An 18,236-nucleotide genomic window follows, 5' to 3' on the forward strand; every position below is an offset into this window, starting at 1 on the left:
CACACTCTGAAAAAAGCCAAAAGAGAAATTTCAGTAATATAGAGCACACACAATAGCAACATTACATACCCCATATTATATATGGATCTGCAAATGTGCATAGCCTGCCAAGTGTCCAAGTGGGTAATTGAATGAATCTGTGATTAGCGAGGAATGGTTTCGTCAGTCCTCTAAATTAATCCTTGCACCCTGATTTGCATGCATTCAAATGCACATTGTCATCAGAAAGATGAGTAGAACATGCATGGAAATGATTGCAGATGACTTGCCAACGCCAGCCCTTCTCTTTAGTCTGTATTAATCCCCAGCTCCTGGCCTTGGGCCATGGCGGGAATGTGTACTGGAGGACTGCCGTGTGCCCTCTCTCAGCTGCCTCCTAATCTTACCCCCCAGTCGCAGGCTCGCTCCGACCCCTTGGCCCTGCCTGTGCGGTCCAGCCAATCTTTTCTTCTGGTTCTCTCCTGCCCCCTAAAGCACAAAATGTAGAATCAGCCTGTACTGGTCAGTTCTGGTGGATCTCTGACTGATTTCCAGAGGCATTTCTGAATAAAGCAGGTGGAAAATGCAACGTTCAACTTCATATAAATACTTTCCTAATGCATTAAGTATGCTATATGAACTTTACATTACAATAAATTGTTTTGACTGTAATCTTCCTCATTGTTGCATGAAGATGATGGAAGAGGGAGAAATAGCGCTTGGCAATCAAATATTCCCATGTCGTTGGTTTGCTGGCGTGCTTCTTTGAACCTTCTTGATTCACATGCATTCCTCTCCCAATAGGAGCTGTCACTTTGTGTGGACATTGTCCCTTCAGTGTGTGTGGCTATAGGGAGCGTCTGATGTCCACTCCGGGCCACTTGTCTATGATGTGAATGGGAAGACAATGAGACCCCCAGTGGCTCCCTCTCTCCATGACTCGCCTGGGGTCTGATTTGCCTTGGCAAGGGGGACAGAGGCCCAAAACAAAGCTGAAGGAGTCTCCAGTGAAGAGGTGCAAAGGTCAGCCCCAACGCCCAACTAACAGGCCCGTCCTCTAGTTTTGGTTCCTAAATGGGGAAGGGACACAGAGGCGTAGAGACAATGGGATAAAAGGGACCTCCAAAACCATTAAATTCTGAGGAAGTGATGGCCGTGAATGATGACAGAGACTGAATAGAGACTCTTGAGGTGGGAGGTACGCTCCATTAATGACCATGGATGCTCCATTATGGCAGCCCTGGGAGGTGGTGATGAGGTGGTACATTTTCTCCCATTAGGTCTCTCTTCTCCAAACGAGGAGACACTTCCAGATTGATGCAGGAATCCTGGTCGGGCCTGTATAGACCCCCGCTGTGAACCTCAGGGACAACGTGACAACGCCCGGGCCCCTTTAGAGGTAGGACGAGTCAAATTACTGTTTGCGTAACGTCAAGCCTTTCACAGCTCCCCTAAAGGACACTTTGATTGATGGACTTTTCCTTTTTACATTGAGTGTACAAGAGGATGTGGTCAAAGAGTTCATGGCTTCACAGTCTGCAAGATAATGGATACACTTCTGATTGGTATTAACTAACTTTTCTAAAGGCTAAAAGGGATCAGTGATGTTAATGATGATTCACTCATTACTTTCTGTCAACGCTAATATGAAGGACGAACTGTTGAACTACATGTACAGTATAAGTCAGCTGAATATGTTGCTCACAATATCTAAAATATACCTCCCTAATTTAAACCTAATCGCTGTTGAAGCAGATTTCTTTAGGTGTCTACATTAAGATTATGCCATCAACATATGTTGCTCGTTTATCCTTGGCATTAAGTGTACTTACCATTCAGCAGCACTCTCAAGGGTGTATGTTCAATCCTTCTTATATGGACGGATTTTTTACTTCTCAGATGTAATTGCTAGCCTTAAACATAGCCATATGTTTTTGATAGATGCACTATCTGTAGTGAATGTCTGAATAATGTTCAAGCAATGGACAAGTTTTTCCAATCCTCAGACGAGGGATCACCTGACCTGATCCTGCAGCTGTGATGTCAAAATAAAACTTTTTCCTACCTAGATCTTTTTATTCCCCACTCCCAGACACTTGACTGTTCTACATGAACACCCTGGGAACACTGGGAATATTTTGTCACAGTGAGATATAATCCAAAGTTTTGAAAATCCAAGTTTTAATGATTTTCATGTTTTTAAATTGTTTTCATGATGTATGTTAATTGAAGACCCTCCTATGCTGCTACTCCTGATAAACAATTTGCTCCATGTGCTGGTATGGTAGCCTGTGAATCTAAATCTAAATCAAATGTATTCTGTGACTACAGGTTTTGTACAGTAAATACCTGTAATGAGTAAGAGTGTCAGCTAAATGGCACCATTCAAATGTAAATTATTCAGGTTTTAAAAAATCACTTCAAGAGGGAGGATAATTATATACACATCACAGGTAGGTGCACTACTGTTGGAAAAACATCTCAAAATGATTAACAATTCAAGTACTACACAATGAAAACTCAACTAAATTAGATTAACGTCCTTTTGTGTGAGTTATAATAGCATTTTCACCCTGGGGGCTTGGATGGTTAGCCACTCAGCCTATTGATATGGGGTGTGGTAACCATTACAAAATATTTAAGTGACAAATATCTGACTAGGATGAAATAAATAAATATAATAAATAAATTTAGCGGGTAACAGTCAGTGTCAAGGTATCCTCAAGAGACTAACACTGATCTTTTATTTCTTTAAAGTAAGAGTTTGACATTTTGGGAAATATGGTAATTTGCTTTCTTGCTGAGAGTAAACTGAGAAGATTGATACCACTCTCGTGTCTGTATGATAAGGCTACAGCCAGGAGATGGTTAGCTTAGCTTAGCATAAGAAACAGGGGGGAATCACCTTGCCTAGCTCTGCTGGACTATTTCTTAGCCGGGTGCATTGACTTCCTGGAGTCTCAACTAGCAACCTAACACAAGACGACAAGAAGTTTGTTTTTTGTACGTATTTAACAAGCAAGATAAAATGTGTTAATTAGCTTTAGAGGTGCTGGTAGGTGGACTTTATTTTTGGACAGAGCCAGGCTAGCTGTTTCCCCCGGTTTCCACTCTTTAAGCTAAGCTAAGCTAACCAGCTGCTGGCTGTAGTTTATAGCTATGAGAGTGGTATTGATCTTCTTATCTAACTCTCTATAAGAAAGTGAATAAGCGCATATCCAAAATGTTAAACTATTCCTGTAATCCTTCAGTCCTTTTAAACATTCAAATCAATAATAACATTGACAAACAGCCTCTGATTTCTTAATGGGCATTTCTATTTACAGCCAGTGGGTTTTTCCATCATCTGACTGACAAGGTACCAGACTCTATGTTTTTACTGCACAAAGTTTGTGTATGTTATCTGTACATTCAGATGTAACTCCAGATCCATGTTAAAAAGCAGAAGCATGTCTAGACTATAATTATGTAGCCACAAATAGCTTGATTTAAGCAAGGCAGCCATATGTTTTACAGTAAGAGTCCTTAAAAGCAACACTTCACAGCGCTGTCAGGAGGGTTGACTTTTTTTTTCCATGCAGAAAAATGCAGCAGTCCAGCCAAAAATAGGCATTCCACACTGTGAGGAACAGCTTGCAGGATGATATTCTATAGCAGTTCTCCAGAGCCGCACGTGGCTCAAACCTTGGGCGGCAAACTTTGAGCAGAGATGAGGAATGTGGCCACTAGCGCAAGACATTTAGAGCATACTTGGGCATATGCATGGATTAGAGTCAACAAAAAAACCAAGCACAAGCTCCATACATGCCCAAGCCACTTCTGCACACTCCTCTAGTCCTCTGTGTGGTGGTACTTTCAAGAGAAACAGCACTACAAACTGAAGTGCACTTGCGCCATCTTTGAGGTTAAGTGCTTCACATGTTGTTGCCTCTTCTGCACAGAAATAAGGAGATGCTATGATACCAGAGAATTTCTATATTTAGCCTGGGTTAACAAGAGTATAGAGCAATGGCTTTATCTCCCAGATGTGGTTCAAAATGCAGCAGAGACAGAGGAAGGCGTGATGCATCCATTGGCATGAGGATTTATCTGATCAAAGCAAGTGCACTAAACCTTTCACCAAGGGAGTGCTCGCTGTCTGCAGATGGAGAGCCCTGCTGCTGACAGAGTTAAACAGACTGCAGTGGGAGTAACAGGGGGGATCGCCTGGACTGTTAACTAGCAGTAAGCATGCTAATATGCTAATGTTATTATGCTAATCACAATTCCCGCATAGACGCAGGGATTTAGCCCGGGCAATGAGCAATTTAACAAGGGTCAGGTTTCACCTCTGGGACAAGGCATGAATTATAAACATGGCTTAAGTTAAAGCCATGTTGATTGACATGATCTGTGAAGTAAATCTGTTCAGATAAAAGAGATTTGAACTCTGAAAAGACATGTTTGTGCGAATGTCAAGTTGTATTTACAATATATTGGAGTGAATGTATTGCAGAACAACAAAAGGTGACTTAAACTACTGGGTAAAATACAGACTTAGTGGTAGATTGATCCATTTTCAGGATAAATTTATAAGGTACTTTTTCTGGGAATGCAACATGCTACACAAACACAAACAGTGTTTTTGAAAGATTGCACTGTAGTTGTTATAACCAACTACAGTGCATGCTTCTTGTTTAAGGGTCTTTGTTTGTTAATTAAATTTTGGAATTTGGAATTTGCTTTTGTGTCCAGTGCACTGCAGCATACATAATTTAATTTTCCATCTGTAATAACCCCCGACCCCCACCCATGAGTGGTGTCATGGCTCTAGAACGGGTGAACTAGACTTGCTTTTGATTCGACTCTAATTAAAGTGGACTGATGGAGAATTAGTTTGGTCTAATTTCCAGGACGGCACTGGTCTTATTCTCACCTTTGAACCGCAGGGCTTGACACTAGTCCGACCCGCTCGGGTGAATCTACAGACGGCTATGTCGGTGTCAGCAAGGTGAAGCAGTCATCCATACTTTAGGCCTTTGATTTCTCAAAGACTTGTTTGCAGTGATTTTACAAATGTGCATTCATCGGTTTTGTTGTCACTTAAATTTTTAATGTAGCATCAACGACACGGGTGAGGTTACGAAACACAACTTGAAATCTTCCGGTAATTGTCTAGAATTGTTTCTGTAGTCAGACATTTTAAAATTTGAGGAAAGGAAGTACTTTAAACATTATCTTTGTAAGCCACATGCAGTTTTTAACCACAAAAAAGCCTACCAAAAAGTATAAATATAAGGAGTACTTAACTGCAAATTATTCCTAAATTGTTCCACATTCATTTTCTTTTTAATTATACAAAGACCCAGCTTAGATCCTGCATCTGTGGTGTTAACCTCCAGACTAAAGAGGTTAAACCTTTGACTAGAGACTCTGGAGCCGGAAGCTTTTTTCACTGAGAGCATTCAAACTTTTTTGCAAATACCAACAGTGTGGAAAACAGCATGAAAACACTGGTGTTAAGATTCAAAAAGCCTCACGTGGCACATGACTTGAATGAAGTTAAGTTAAATGCCAAGTGACACCCTTTTGTTAGCAATAAAAATGCCCTCACTAATAAAGGCAGTCCTTTATCTTCATTAAGGAAAGCTGACCTATTTGTGTTCCCATTATTTTGGCAGCTTCATTAAGGTCTTCATGTCAGCTCATCTCCCCGAAATATCTCAGGTCCAAAATTAAAGGATAGAGTCCATTACTTAAAACTCATTGTTCACATAGAGAGACAAAGTCATGACGTCACGTCCAGGGCTCGCCTCTGTTCCGCTACCTTCTGTAACTCATTGCAATCTCTCATTCTCTTCATCTGTCTTTTCTGAAAAAAACTAAGCGTGTTCCTGAGGTTTACTTTCCATATTGTGAGACAAATCAGCATCCACTGCAGCCGTTGATATTAGAAATTAGTTAAACAGTGTTTAGAAAAAACTATAAGCACGGGTACTACTTGGTTTTGTCCATATCCATAAAACTCACCAACGCTCTTTTCTAAAGTAATTTTCCAACTTTCTAGTTGTAATCTCTGCTGTCTAAAAACTTCTTCAGCATTCGCTCCTCTCTCTGTCCTGCTGTACAAACATGCTTGAGCTAGCTGCAAAACCCTCGCTCATGGACTCACCTCTTTTGTTGAGCCGTGACGTTTAGCCCACGAACGTCTGGGGCTTAAATGATGTTCATTTGAGGCTGCTAAAAAGCATAAATATTAAATAAACATGATTTTGATCAAAAAACTACCATCCTTTTCTAAACATATGAAGCGAGCCACACAACATACTGTTGAGAAAGTCTCTCGTCCAGGGTTGTATTTTTTGTTATTAGCGTTGTTACAAATGTCATTGGGATTTTGAATGAGGTTTTCTCACTTCTGAACAGAACCTGGAAGTTCCGGTTTCACTTCGGCTCTTTATAATTCAGTATTTACATGAGTGTTTATGCCTACAACATACAGTTATACGTGTTATTTAAATATTCATAGTCTCAAATCAAGTGTACTAACATGCCCATTAGATTTTGTTTTGATGTTTTCTTATAACATCCTTAAAGGAAATAATCTCAATTGTCTCCAGACTCTTCCTATTACCACCCATGCCATGTTAGCTATTCAAATTGTTTTCAGTCTATTGAATATATACGTTTATGTATGCATGCACATGTCATCAGATGTTCAGTGTTTATGGTCAGAGCACACAAACACAAAGCAAGTCGCCTGGAAACAAATGAGCATTGAACAGCAATTGAGGTAATCAGCTTCCCCTTGACGCAGATTGTTGTAGGCACTCGTTTAAAACTCTTTTGATGAAGATACTTTCAATTAAAAACAGCCTTGAGGAGGTTTTTGGCTGCGGGAGTGCGAGAATTTAACCTGTTAAATCTTAAAATTGGATCTAAAAGTTTAATCTAACGGTTAATTAGAAAGAAAATTCTAATGAAATTCACATTAAGGTGACAACACTGTTCTTGGAAATCAGACATGTGGCCTATCAATAAACATAGTAATAGTATAGGTAACTTATAATGACGGATTGTCATGGTAAACATGGTACTCTAAATCCCTGGCCAGACACCAAGAGGTTTGCATTGTCCTGGTTCTATATTTAGGTCTGTTGTTGAAAGTTGCCCCACACTGACTCTTGACAGGAGGCTTACTTAGAAGTCAAAGCCTGTTAAATTGAAATTCACATGACACAACATGCTGCATCATGGAGGAATAGCCTCACAGTTATTAGCTGTTTGCATCCTGACAAAATGACAGCATTTTATTCCAGGGAGAGGCTAGCATAACAACTGCACAAAAAGAAAATCTGACACGAGCTGTGAAATCCTGACATATGCTGTTACACAGCGAACGTACCCCTCACAACGCTGGAATTTATTCACATCATGTGTGCCTTTCTTTTCTGAGTTATGTTGTATTTTGAGAAAATGTTCAGATCTACTGTACATCTGGACAACAGCGGCAAAAACAGCTAGTCATCTGTTTCGGAAGATTAGCACAAGGGTTAAGTGTACCAGCACAGGACAGATTTCTTTGAAATTAAAGAGGATGAAGGAATTCACTTGTATGGCCTTGATTTACGTGTAGTCAGCAGCTCTCAAGGGTACAGTGATGTAAGAGGATGGAAATGAACCTCCTGCAAGCAATGAGAACATACAGCCAACACAAACACAGACAGATCAAGACAGCTTAAAACATCACGAGAACATTAAAATTTTAACTATACTATACTTTACTTTTTACTATACTCAAGTTGCAGTAAACTGCCTAAAGCCAAAATGCAGTATCTTAACTTAACTCAAAATTAAGTTAAGAAAATTATTATGCCATAGAAATAATTCTGAGACTACATATAAAATTGTCACAGACAGACAACTAGACAGCTAAAACAGGGCAAGGCATTATATTGAGTGATAGCTAACTGGGGAGATATAGCCACGGCTAACTATAGCCAAAGCTAAAAAATTTACTTGCTCATTTTTTATTGTAAGCTGTAATTAAAAAATATCCACTTTGATTAATCAACATCTAAGTTCAGTTTGTTATTCCATATAACTAAATGAGGCAGTAGCTAAATTCAATTATGATGGGAGAAACCCATCTGAACTCCTTCTAGCTAGGTTAACTAGCTTAGAGTAGCAGTTAACTGACATCTCAGGTTTTGGCTCTAGTGGAATTCATGTGATTTGGTGTGGTGAAACTACCATTAAATCACATGTATTACATTTTAGATTATTATTTACATTAATCTTGCTAATGTTTCTTATTCCACATAAATGAGGCAACTAGCTAAATTCAATCATAATGGAGAAAAAAGCCCAGCTAAACTCCTGCTAACGGTAACTAGCTTAGCAGACTAGAAGTAACTGCAATCTTGGCTTTTGACTCTAGTGGAATTCATGATTTGGTGTGGTAAATCACGTATTTAATTGTAGTATGGTGTCGATAAATATATTATTGACATCAGTCTTGGTCATTCAGTTTGTTATTCAAAATAACTAAATGAGGCAGTAGCTAAATTCAATAATAATGGCGAAAAAACCTAGCTAAACACTTGCTAACGGCAACTAGCTAAGCAGATTAGCAGTAACTGCCATCTCAACTGTTAACTCAACTGGAATTTAATGTAATTTGGTGTGACTAAGCTTATCACTTATTCACTTATTTGAATGTATTAAATTGTAGATTAATTCATCATTGGTTTAAATATAGCCTACCATATATAGCCTAATAATAGCTGACAGACAGACAGACACTAGCATGCATTTTTACCCATATAATATGGACCATAAATAATAAGAACAAACCAAAAAAAAAGTTCAGATTGACAGGAAAGGTGAAAGAACACATGTTTGTGGTAACCTACTGTGTTTTCCCCTACAGATTGTCCAAAGGCAGAGTGCAGTATCTGCATTTTTTAGGTTTTATGTAGATTGTACAGCAGTTATGTAGGTTCTTAATCAGCCTAAACAGGCATAAAATTAAGGCATTACAACCTTTCTATCTGTTACATAGCCAGACTTTGAATTTTATTGCTCCTTTAGTTACTGGTCTCTGCCTTTGTAGAATATTCTCACATCCAACCCACTATAGTTTTGGATGTGGCCCTTGCGTGTTCAGTTTAAACAGCAGGGCTTAGATCCTATGTGAGTTCTAAGAAGCAGCCAGTGTGTGTGGACTGACAGCTGATTGCGCTATGGTTTAATCTTGTTAGGGATTTTCAAAAGTGCTGCGTCCACTCAGATCTGGAGATAGAAGCGCCGTGCAGCCTTTGTGTGCAAAATTTCAACGCTCCCAAAAAGGGGGACAAAGGGCCCCCCTGGTGATGTCATTCCGCTGTCAGCAAGCAGGCCCTCGCTGCAGGAGAGGGGGCCAGGACAGGACATACTGTGGCCATCACTCCCCCACCACCCTCCACCGTGGCCCCAGCGCCTGACCCCGAACCCCTCTGAACCACCTCTGATGTGAAGTTCAAGACCCAAATCTGATTTGGACAAACATTAATTCAAAATATTTCCGACCATACATAGCCTAAACCTGCCCACAAAATCTCAAATCCCTACAAATGCTGCATATATGTCACGTTTCTTGTGTTTCTCGCGTCACTCCAGCAAACTTCCAGTCGTATTCAACTACCATCAGTGCCATGAAAGTGCAGCTGCCCTTATTTATCAGGGCAGTGTGTCAGGGCAGCTTGTCTGCACACAACTGACTGCCCATCCACCTGTGACACATGCTGCAGGAGACTTGTGTTCTGTAACAATACCTACATCAGCATATGGGTCACCGTTTTCCATATTTGGGTTTCCGTTGAGTCAGTAGCCAAAATTGATTTGAGTATTATTATTACAATACAGCTTCTGATTTCCAACCATATTTAGTTTATTATTTGTTTTAATTAAAGTCTTGAATGTGTTTAAAGAGATGTAGGATGTTTACAGGTGTAATTAGTAGTTACCTCGAGATTTTCTCAAGTTGTTCTGCACTGTAACACACGTGTACTACACTGCTTACCTTTTAAAGACCTTTGACTCTACTTAACCGAAGCCTAACATACACAAATTGAGTTTTGGCCCCTTGGCACTTTTGTGTCTTTTATAACTTGCACTGTGAGTTGTGCAAGGAATTATTGAGCCAGCTTTCCCTGAAAACAACTTCATAAATCTCAGCTGTGTGTGTGTGTGTGTGAACACAGACAGATGTGTCCTAACTTAGCAAACTACACTGCACAGTCACTACTGTTTCCAAGAAACTGTATGTCACTGACTTCTCCCCATTTTTAGAGAGTGAATCTGGAGATGGTCTGTTGGCTTATGTTACAGTACATAACACACACACACACACACAGTGACAAATATACAGGGATAAGCTGTACCTGGTTTCAGATACATGGCAGCATATACATCCAAGTGTTTGTGGGTATGTATGGGCATGTGTCATGTATGTTCATCAGAAATGCCATCCCCTCGCTCTCATACACACCATCAGCCACACATCATACTATTCAAAACCTGTCAGCCCCTGTCGTGTCCCGTTTAAGTCAGAGTCTTTCCTCACTACTGTAAATCATTTGGCCCACTACAACATCAGCAGGTCACACCAAGCGGGAGAGCTTACGCAGAAACGGACAAGCAGCCGCAGCCGGTGTTGTGAAAATATGGAGTTCGCCGGATGAAAGACAAACATCCCTTGGGGCCACAGGGCTTGAGTTGTGATTTGACCCCGGTATGTTCAACAGGCAGGCTAGACTATGTAGATCACCAGGGTATGGAGAAGCTTTAACTCACTGTGCAGACTGCCAGACTGTATTTGTTGAGTTTGTAAAGCCAGATAAAACACATTTTAATGACTGAGTGTCACAATTTAGTGTTAATTTGGTCAAGTACCTTGCTGATGCATTATTTGATCTGCATTGTCTGTTGTTACACTAATAATCACACTATTCAATACTTCAAGAATAAATATAACAAATTTTGAGATTCACTCACACGGATAAAGTAAACCCATGCATATTTTCTGTGTTGACTTCAACTGTCTGAGTATAAACTGCTCCACGGAAGAGTTTGCAGAAAGTTATGAGACAGGAGACAATGGAGCAACTATGCCTTTTGAATAAACTGTGTGAAGTTTTTGTCTCGTTAGTGACAAAGCTACACTAACCTGCTAACAAGCTAACTGACAGTTCTCATTAGTTCAGAGACCTGTTTTTTTTCCCCTCTTCAATAACTCTGTGGGAAGAAATGATGTACAATCATAAGAACAAAATGCCAGGGGGGAAAACTGTCAAGTACAGAGAGAATAGAGAGAAGCTCTGAGAGCTGTTGTGACTGACTAGCGCTAGCAGCCTAGTGTGTTAGTGGTTAGCTCGCCAGAGTAGTTCACCAACGAGCCCTGCAAGTAGTCACTAGATTATCAAGCGGAAGAAAGGAACACATAGCACTTTTCAAGAGAGAAGCACAAAGTACAGTACAGTGCATTGTAAAACAGAGTGCAACATCAAAAGTAGTGTATTCTAAGCATACAAAGCATAAGAAACAACAAAAATATAGACATAAAAACAATCAATATGAGTTCTCTAAAAAAAGAAGGTAAAACAGTCAAATAATCATGTGCACTGTACAAACCAGCAGATTAAAAAAAATGATTTTTAGATAGATTAAACATGGAAACATGACAGAGCAGTATTAGGCAAGAAAGTGACTCTATAAAAATGTGTTTTAATGCTGGATAGAGAGAGTAAATACTAAATGCTAGTAGACTAAACACTTTCACCTGCATTTAATTAAGTAAGAGTACAGTAAATATATATACATATATTCAAAAAGAAAAGCATCAAACAAATGAATAAATCAGCCCACATGACATCAGGATTTTCTCATATTCTTTGTTCAGACACATGGTTAACCAGGAAGGAAGTCTGGCCAGATGATGATACTTCAGAGCCGAGCCATCCTCCTCATGGAAACCTCCTCTGCTTGAGCTCACAGAAAGCTAAAAAGCTGCATGTGGCTGCCGTGACGTGGGCGAACAGACAGACGCTTTGACCACCTGTAACGGAGCATTGGCAGATGACTCACGGCAGCTCTCGGAGGAAGCGATGTGAAATCCATTGACGGCAGAAAAAAGGCTGGCCTGGCTAACCCGTCCTGAAACTAAGAAGAGAAGAGGGTGTCAAAGCCTCCCATTCTGATCATTACTGAAGCAGCGGAAGGAAGCATTGTCTCAGGTTTAGCAAAACAGGGAAGTGGTGGGACTGTGGTGTGTGTTTGCATAGAGCATCAGCTTAACTCTGGAGGTGTAAAGGTGCAATTTACTCTTTTATAAAACTGTTTTCCACAATGATTAGCATGTTTTTTTAATGAAAAACTATGATCTCTTTGAGCATCTGGACTGAATGATGATACAGCAGTTCAACTCAAGGCCTTTATTGACTGCACAGTGACTGATGTATTGAGACAAGCATAATGCAGAGGCTTCTGTTTGCAATAAGTGCCTTTCATTTATATGAGAAACAAGGGGCTTTTTGAAGTGGAAAAAACACCACCGCTGCAATGTGTTCATTAAAAAAGTAATTATACTTTTCCCTTGAAAGTTCATCATCCGGGTACTGAGTCACAGCAATTTTAAGCAGGACCCCTGCACTGCACGTTTACCCTCTAGAAAGAGCTTCAATAAAGACAAAGCACACGTTTCCCATAAATACCTGAATTTGGCCAGTTAATGATGCCTGCACAAATGGCCCCCAACCAAACTAAATGGCCTCAATTGCTGGTTAATTTATTGGAGACAAGCACCATACTGAGATCAAACGAGTCGCTCTCGCTTGTAGCACCTTCACTGCAATGAATTTGCTGACCCCACAACCTTCTGTATTTTCTATAAGGGGCATGAGAGGCCGGAAAAGAGTAACCCTGAGGAAAACAGGGGGGTTAGCTCACATGCGGTTTGGGTTTGTATGATGTTTGTGTAGCCCAATAAATCAGCTAGTTAGAACATTTTCTCTACACACACAGCAGCTGAGAAAAAAGCAGCAAGAAAGCCAGATATCCTGAACAAGAAGTAGCTGCAGGGACAGAAACACACACATCTAAGTACACATGACTTACACATGCATGGATGTCATGTCTGTCCTTGGTAAACATGTTGCACTCCAAGAATGCAATCCAGAAATATTTCTACCTGAGATAAAAATACTGCATGCATGCACGTGCACACGTCCTGCATGGCTTTTTTTACTGGGACTATCCCTCAGTCACCGTGAGGTTTGAGTTTCATTACGAGACAGATTTAATGACCAGGTTAAGGGCTTGGAATTCCCACAACTTGAACATATAAGGCAGGATTTAGTTTGGCTCTTTTGTTCCTGACATGAAACAGCACATTGTTAACTATTTCCTGAAGGCAGAGTGGCATGAGTGGCACCATGACAACAGGTTAGGATCCCTGACTACAACTTGTGCAGTAGTTTTTTATTATAATTCTTTATTGGTCCAGCATACCAACAGAAAATGTTTCAATCTAACATGTGGAAAATAGAGGAATATTAGCTCATGATATACTAATGTATACACCTATGTAAGGCTTTAGGACAGGAACAATGGCTCCAGAACAGGTGACTGTTTGCCGTATGTTACCAAGACTGAATAGCAACATTACAAACTTCTGGTAAGCTTCTTCCACAATAACTGCAAAAGGCTTTTTACAGTAACAAGATTTCTAGCCAGCTGTCCTGGTTGAGTGTAGTGCGAGAACATCCCAAAAACTTTTACAGGTGATGGATCAAAAACCAAACAAACTGAAGGTAGAAGTCCGACAAAAGATCTGCACATTGCTTACAACAAATTCCATTTAATTTGATCTACCAGAGACTTTTATCAAGTAAACACCACACAGCAGAAAAAGACATGGACAAACACATACCAGTCACTCAGGTGGTTGTGATCTACATGATTAAAAGTAAATCTACTCCCAGACTAGACCAATCACTGCTCTGATCTTCCCTAATAGGGCAAAGTATGATAATGCTAATAATACAAATTATAGAGATATAGAAAATATATAGCGAGAAAATGTAGAAAAAATACTGAACATGTTGAATCTTACAAAAATACAGAAAAATACAATATATGGATCACATAAATTATACAAGCGAGCCGGGCTTTTCATTTCAAGATGGACGAATTCGAAGGTAGACTAGCTGAACAGGTACTTCTTCTCTCTCTTCGTTGAGAGACCACAGGGACAGTCAAATGGCCTTAATGGCTTTGCGGACAAACGGTCTCCTCTTGCATCACTTTTTTCTGTTTATTAGCCATAAACACAACAATTCTTCCTCAGCATTGAGGAGTTGTATAGCAGAACATGCAGCTAACTGATGTTAGCAGTGCACTTTTCCCCGGTGAATGTTTGTTTGGTGGCTTGTTCAACAGGCTGAGGTGCAGGACAAGACGTGTGTTCATGTTTGTAAGTTAGATAAGAAGGAGACTTTAGCAGGAAAACTAATGTGGGTAGTTTCTCAGAGTCTTGTATTGTGTAGCAGGCTGCTGTCTGGCTCAGTTTGACCGTCTGTAAAAATATCACATTAACATTTCTCCCTTTTGGTTTCTGATTTTTTTTCTCAAAGGAGAACACGTGATTTACAGATATGAATGCTAGTTGTTTACATCTATTGATGTACTGCATCTAATTTTTTCTTTATATTTTTTTATTTACTTTCTCTTTATTTCTTTCTATTTTTTTATTTCCCTCTATAGTAATTCTGGCCTATAGTTTTTTGGTAGTGTATTATAATTCATTCTATCTTTTTACCATTTTTCAATGTTTAGTTTCTCTTTAGAGAATTTGGGTGATTTAGTAGATTCAACATCATTTTGTTTTCGTTATAATATTTTTCTACATTTGTTTCCTGTCTTTTTATTGTAAATATTAGTATTCTTTGTCTAATATGGAGTATTAGACAGTGCTACCCAGCACTGCTTTGGACTATATTGACTCTTAATCATGCAGATCATAAACACCTGAGTGATGGGTGTTTATATCTACATACAATATATCATTTTTTTCTGTTCTGTGGTGTTTACTTGACAATGCTTGACAAAGATCTCTGTTTGATCAAAACTTTGATATTGGGAGCAATCAGTACAGTGAGCAAACCTTTTGTTTGACCTCTGCCTGGTTTATAAAAGAAAAAATAGTCTGTGGCCTCCAGTCTTTTCCCAGTGTCAATAAAGACAAACCATCACGATGACTGGCCTCTCGATGGTTAAAAAAACACACTAAAAGCTTCCTTCTGTATAGCAATGGCCGTGTGTTTGTCTGCAGTTATTTGATGTGGGTGAATGTGTCAGGGTCACCGTCAGGAGGTCTCCACCCCGCTAGCGATGGACCACATTGTTCATTGAAGACCCCCCTCTGTGTTATTGAGACATGCTAGTCATCTCCATTATGAAGCGTAATTAGGTTGTTGTGCTTATTAACTCCTATTATCAGAGGAGGCTTGAGATGTCTACATGTGGCTGGTGGTATGGGCTGGATTCGCAGATGGCTGTAAATTTATGTTGGCATCTTGTTCTCAGACTGACAGGAAGAAATAGACCAATGCACATTTTCTATAAATTTATGAGTTTTTCTTCCTCCTTAAAGAACCATGGTTTTGCCCATGAACTACAAAAACATTCAATGGTTATATTATTACCACCTAAATCAAAGTATAGCATATTGACACATTGATTGGTTTCCATTAAGTATGATTGAAAATAAAATTGCATAGAAACTTGGTATTCCATCCCATTTGATACAAAGTGCATATTTTTGTCGAATTTACAGTATTGTTCCTTGGTAATGCAACTGAGATTTTGTTATTTCTCCATTATGGTGCATTCAAGGACACGCCTTTTAAAGTCATCTCCCAAACAGCTCTGCATTAACGGGCATATTTGTTGGAAAATGACAATTAAGAAGAAAAAAAATAAACAAGGATTAATTTGAGAACAGTGTGAATTATGTATCTTAAAAGAGGTTTCTCTTGCCCAGAGTAAATGCCCAGTTTGTAATGCAGACTTTTTGTAAAGAAAACAAAGTAAAGTCTAGAGGACCATCCAAGATAACCCGGATGACATCACTGTGACATCATCAGGGGTTATTTTCTCAGCTATGACAAAAAGACATTTTATAACTGTTTTCACAAGCAGAGAAGAAGTTGAGATGAGTAAACTGATCTCCATTAGTTGAGTTAAAACTATACTTGTTGGTCCCATGCAATGATAACATGTATCTCTGACAGTAAACTTCCTGGAAGATAGAAATCAGTCAAAAAATGTATGGTATACTTTGCAAAATGTTCATGTTAATGTTGAGTACAGGCAATTTGTAATTAATGGGCTAAAATGTAGAAAACCATCAGTTTGATTCTTAAAATGAGTCACACGTTTCACAGCCATTTCTGCTCTCATTGTAAATTTAGACAATCAAGTAAAGCAGAAAATAACTCACTTAGACTCTATGTTTGATTGGAGTGAATAATAGAGGTTCATGGTGTAGCAATGATGTGGAGAGATGCTGTTGAGCTTGTAACAAGCATTCTGCTACATTAGACTAATAATAGAAGCCCTTAACTTCCTGCTGGGATAATTGGCCTCCTCCTGGTGTCACCGGTCTGTACACTGGTGGTCCAAACATCCGAACATCTGGCCAACTTCCACTGAGTTCAGATTGTAGTTTCTTTATGTTCCTCCATCCAATTTAAGGGAAACATTAAGAAAAAGAGGGGAAGTGGAGATCATAGATCAAGCTGTGTCTGTCTTAGGTTCCTTTACTATTTGCTTTAAAAAAAAAAACTAGATGGATGGTACACAATTTCAAAACTTTAAAGGTGATTGCTGCACCACTGGTCCAGTTTCGTCAAAACAGTTATCATGGTGATCAGGACAAAACACTGTAAAGACAACTTTCCCAAAAAAATCTATGACACACAAGAGAATTGGAAACAAGATTGCAAAAAGGACTGTGAAAAAAAATAGGTCAAATTCAGTAGTTCAGTTTTCCTTGGAAAAGAAGATCAGATAATGGAGTTTAGGACGAATGTTTATGATGATGTAACAAACTTCACTGCTGTGCTAAAAGACTAAGGCTAAAGCTGCATGTCCTGGGCAAAAAATCAGCATCCTCACCATTTGATGCTCCATGTAGAAGACATATAAATAAGGACACAGCATTGTTCTTATATTGCAGTATAGAGCTATTAGTTCTACTCTTTTAAGTATGACAACGTAAAATGTAATGTTTTAAACATAAACGTTGCTGCTTAGCTTACATACTGGACAAATATGACAGAAGTTAGTCAGTATCGCTTTTTAACGTTACAACAGAAAAAAAGTTTTTAGGATGAAGCGTAACCAGTGTATCCAGCAAACATAACGCTATTTCAGGTGGCGAGTTTAGCTCGGGTTACTGGAACGTAAACTTCCCTACATCCAATAAAGAGCAGGACAGAGCCGCTATAACGCTGCCCAAGTATCACTCTTATTACAAGTTTGACGATTGCTAAGCTACGATTGGACAATAGCTGTTTGGTATAGGGGTTTAGCAAATGGTCAATTACATGGACATTTAAAAAATATATACATACATACTCCATTTAAGTTACAGATGTTTTAGACTTTACAATCAATTCTCTTTGGTATTTCATGACTTCAGAAAAAGTGGGATGCAGAAGCTGGACAGGTAAACAGGTAAAAAAGTACAACAGGCTCAAAGGAACTGTGAGGCCAAACTAAACCTTGGATGTTGCCAGCTTACTACACACAACGTGCACCACTGAAACGCAGGAATGCATACTGGCATGATGATGTAGCATTGCCTCTGGCAGCCTGGTAATTGTTTTTAGGTTTAATTGAACTGAAAAGATTTAGTTAATGTCTGTGGTGCTTTTGACAGCGAACTTGATCATTTCCACACTGATGCAGCTAAAGAACATTGTCTCAATGTAAACACTTGATTTGCTCACCATGGATTAGTAATGTTTGGATGTTTATTAGTAAACATAAATGCCTCAACATTGGCTGATTTGCTAAATTAGCCTTTTTAATTAGCTGTAAATAGCTATAGCTAATGAATCCAACTCCTCTCATTAACACAGACTTAACATATTTTTTTCTTAGTAGGGAGTCTTTTACTTGTACTTGTAATGTACTGTTTAAAGAAAATCCACATAACATATTTTATTATCTGT

The 18,236-nt window shown here is 39.2% G+C and overlaps 1 long non-coding RNA gene across 2 annotated transcripts; it reads left to right on the forward strand.

The window, feature by feature from the left end:
- The first annotated feature begins 652 nt into the window (after window positions 1–652).
- Window positions 653–12,023, forward strand: LOC122867022. Of its 2 annotated transcripts, none has more exons than XR_006375848.1 (3): window positions 653–1,177; window positions 1,260–1,378; window positions 11,900–12,023. It is a non-coding gene; the product is annotated as an uncharacterized LOC122867022 (long non-coding RNA). The 2 variants fall into 2 exon arrangements; XR_006375849.1 differs by having other exon boundaries at window positions 653–1,170.
- Window positions 12,024–18,236: the final 6,213 nt, after the last annotated feature.

This window comes from Siniperca chuatsi, linkage group LG19 (genome assembly GCF_020085105.1).
Source record: "Siniperca chuatsi isolate FFG_IHB_CAS linkage group LG19, ASM2008510v1, whole genome shotgun sequence".
Lineage (NCBI taxonomy): Eukaryota > Metazoa > Chordata > Actinopteri > Centrarchiformes > Sinipercidae > Siniperca > Siniperca chuatsi.